Here is a 3,399-nt window from a genome sequence, read left to right on the forward strand (position 1 = left end):
GACAGAATAATTATAACCATAATAATTATCCTGATAATAAATGTTGTATCCAGATGAACTGATTAGACCTTCTTTGAAGAGCTGGAGTTGGCCCCAGGTGCTGCAGCTGCCCACTGTTCCTATACAATAGGATGGGTTAAATGCAGAGGACAAATTTCATTGTAAGAATACAATAACAAAATAAAGTGGCTCTAAAAAATAAAGTACCCATAACTGCACGCACTGTGAGTCACATCACCAGCTTCCAGACTCTTTCTTCCTAACCAACTTCACACGTGGCTTGGGAAGATGATGGCATTTTAGGGCTGTCATCCCTGAGAAAGACAAGGACTCAGGCATCCGCCACGGCCATTTTTCTCTGATTGCCCTGCTGTGGTTCTCTGATTAGCTACTTGAGCAAACATGGAAGTCGCAGTGTCGCCTCACCTCTCCGCCGCATGTCCCCGGCCATCTCTAGAGCGCCCTCCACGGCCCGCCCCATCCAGCCCCACTCTCATCTTCTGTCAGAGTGTTTCTGATTGCAGCTGTTTTTACGGTGACAGTTTCTGTTTTTCCACAGTGCCTAATCAGCTGCCTGCAGCGTGACCCCGCGATATCGGGAGGGAAATGGGATTTGTTGGACATCACCCCATAAAGTGTAAAGAAACAAGCCATGTCGATCATGTAAACAACACATATCCAGTGTAAAAAAAAAAACATAATGTGGTTGCTTCTCCCTTTGTTTTCTTGAACTCCTGTGTTGTACATTTGACTTTTGGTGATACACATACCGCTCTGTGACGCTTTGATCGCTCAGTTCCAAAGGTATAACCTATTCATGTCTTCCGATTTTTATTTTATTTACGTTTAGCTGTAAGCAGGCTTGGCATGCAATGCAGGGAGTTTGCATGCCAATGTGTCCGAGACAGAGTGAATCTGCAAGTGGAGTTCAGATTCTCCACCTGCAAAGGCAATATTTATTATCAAGAACCACTTATAACAAGTCTGTCCTTTGGATGATTTGTGGGATGACAAGCAAACAGGACTTTTATTACACATTTAGAGCTGCCACCATGTTTGAGCCACCATTCAGCATTGCTTCTCCAAGAGGGCAACAATCACCACAAGTGAAACAAGGAAACTTAGAAATGCAAAATGACAACATGTATCTGATGAGACACAGACAGAGAAACAGATGCTAACATGTGTTCAACTAAACATAATTAGATCAATCTTCATTGTGTTGTTAGATAAATTTAGTTGAGTGTTTTACATTATCAAAACACTCTCCCTGTGTTTTTTATTTGTAAAGTGCTTTGAGTGGCTGTTGTAGCTAGAAAAGCGCTATATAAAATGAGATTTGATTGATTGATTGGTTGATCGATCGATTGATTGATTGATTGGTTGATTGATTGATTGATTGATTCTGTCGATATCAGTTTAGGTTAGCAGTTATACAGATAAAGGAGAAGACAAAAAAAAGAAAAGAAAAAAAAGGATAAAGAACTAAGAAGAAGGACGCAATCCAGAGAGAGTGTTCCAGGGAGTGAAGCAGATGCTAGCAGTGTGTATGTGTATGTGTATGTGTATGTGTATGTGACGTGTCCATACTTGACTTATCATAGTGCCTCTGAGCAGCAGAAGGCTCTGCAGCCACCCACGGACCCCACGGTCATAGACACTCCACAACCAAGAGAACAGCCAGAGCCCAAAGCACCACAACTCCACAGAGGAACAATCTGACTTACCCAGAGCTTCTTCCGAAAATGTTATAATTTAGTGTTTAATTTTAGTGTTTAATCACTATGCAGAATTTTTTCCATGCAATTTGTATAGACCTGTCACCAGCAATACTCAGGTATACAAACTGCGCAGCTGCAATACTCTTACAACAGACAGAACAGGAATGGTGGACGAACTTCACAACCATTGTATACTGAGACTCACAAACTACTGCTGCAGGCTTTTGCATACCAATGCTGCATTTCCCAGTTTCATCATTACAGTTCTCTCTAATAGCAACTCTCATGAGGAAGTGACTGCAAACAAAAGGAGGAGGAGGAGGTTTGAAGTGGGTGGCACTTTTTACCGTACATTAGAGCCCCTGCTGCCCTGGCTTTGATGGCGGGCAAGAGGCTCCCATGTTTCCTGTGCCACGTTGAGGCTGCAAGACAGCCCTAATCACAATGCACTTACCCTCCAGAGTGAACACTTTGAAGACCCTGGTCTGTTTGGGAGTTTAATATTATTTGGTACTAATTTACTGAAAGGGCCCCTATCATTGTAACAGACAACAATAACACAACGACAACATATATAAATAAATTATATATATATATATATATATATATATATATATATATATATAATCCAGTGAGTCAAGTAATTTCTTTATGAAACAGTAAAAGCCTGTTTCATGCCATAAGCAATCATCAGCTGTCAATCAGCTGTCAATCAGTTGACAGCTGATGATTGCTTATGGCATGAAACAGGCTTGTACTGTCTCATAAAAAATTTACTTGGCTCACTGGATTATATATCACACACACACACACACCACACACACACACACACACATACACACACATACACACAGTAAAGCTGACACATACACAGTCAGTCATGCGCCTCTCCTGACCCTCATCTCACATCCAATGCCATGGTAACTGAAAGCACTTTCAGTCTCTCAGCAGTTGCCATGAATGTTGTGTTTTAAAGGCGGAGAGAATCTTTTTTTTTTTTTGGAAAGCATTCAGGCAAGCCTTCAACTCGTATCTCTTAACTTAAGTTATTTACCATGCAGCGATGGCCATGGCGAAATTCATCTTCAAATTTAGGAGTGCCTGCTTATCTGTCGCTTTACCTCGATGGGCAGAAAGGAATCGTTAGATTTTTGCCGGGCTTTACCGTGGTTTGAGGTCGTGTCGTCTCTCTGATACAATGAGGGGTGACCGCATTCCTCTAGCTAGGGTTATAATGGTCAACAGCACGGCCTGCCAGTATGGGGTCTTTGTTTTCCAGTCACTCCTGGGCAGTGGCTTCCTGCACTTTCAACAGGGACGTTTCCTGTCAAACAGGTCATTTAGGGCAATGCTGATAGTACGACCCTGCCTGGCTGGAAAAAAATGTTAAACCTTCTAAGGGCTCAACGTATGCATGTTTGCCACAAGGGGAAAGGCGGGGTTAGATTGACATGGGCATATCGTTTGAGTCTTTAAAGATAATTTTGTGTCTTTTTCTAAGATTGACAAGTTACTTGACACTATCTGAGTCAACTTCTCATGGTAACAAGCTAGAGAAGAAGGTGAAACAAACACTATTTTCTGAAAAATCTCTCCGACCCAGCTATAGTTGGCTCACATGTTGTTTTACAATGGACTTCTAAATCCCTGCTTTGTCCTTTTCTCTCTCATGGTCAAT

The sequence above is a fragment of the Lampris incognitus genome, chromosome 6 (genome assembly GCF_029633865.1).
Source record: "Lampris incognitus isolate fLamInc1 chromosome 6, fLamInc1.hap2, whole genome shotgun sequence".
NCBI lineage: Eukaryota > Metazoa > Chordata > Actinopteri > Lampriformes > Lampridae > Lampris > Lampris incognitus.